The following is a 636-nucleotide window of genomic DNA, read 5'->3' on the forward strand; positions in this document are numbered from 1 at the left end:
GGGGGGGGAATTAAGATAAACTCAAGTACTTCTGCTTATCTTAATTTCATCCTTTCATGTGTTCCGTATATCATAACTAGTAACATTACTAAGTACAGTCGTAGACTAATAACACTAGAAGCTGACTGGATAATAATAATAATAATCTATGTGGGACTTTAACATCAGTAGTTACACATCTAACTGTCCACACAAGCAATACGTATGTATATTTATCCACATATTATGTATGTGTGTGTATATGCGCATATATATATATATACGCACATAGGCGCAGGAATGGCTGTGTGGTAAGTGGTTTGCTTACCAACCACATTGTTCTGGGTTCAGTCCCATTGCGTGGCACTATAGCCTCGGGCCGGCCAAAGCCTTGTGAGTGGATTTGGTAGACGGAAACTGAAAGAAGCCCGTCATATATGTGTGTGTGTGTGTGTTTGTCCCCCCCCCCCAAAACTATCGCTTGACAACCGATGCTGGTGCGCTTATGTCTCCGTAAAAAGAGACCGATAGAATAAGTACTAGACTTAAAAAGAATAAGTCCTGGGGTCGATTTGCTCGACTAAAGGCGGTGCTTCAGCATGGCTGCGTCAAATGACTGAAACAAAAGAATATGCATATATATATATATATATATAT

This window comes from Octopus bimaculoides, chromosome 17 (genome assembly GCF_001194135.2).
Source record: "Octopus bimaculoides isolate UCB-OBI-ISO-001 chromosome 17, ASM119413v2, whole genome shotgun sequence".
NCBI classification, from domain to species: domain Eukaryota; kingdom Metazoa; phylum Mollusca; class Cephalopoda; order Octopoda; family Octopodidae; genus Octopus; species Octopus bimaculoides.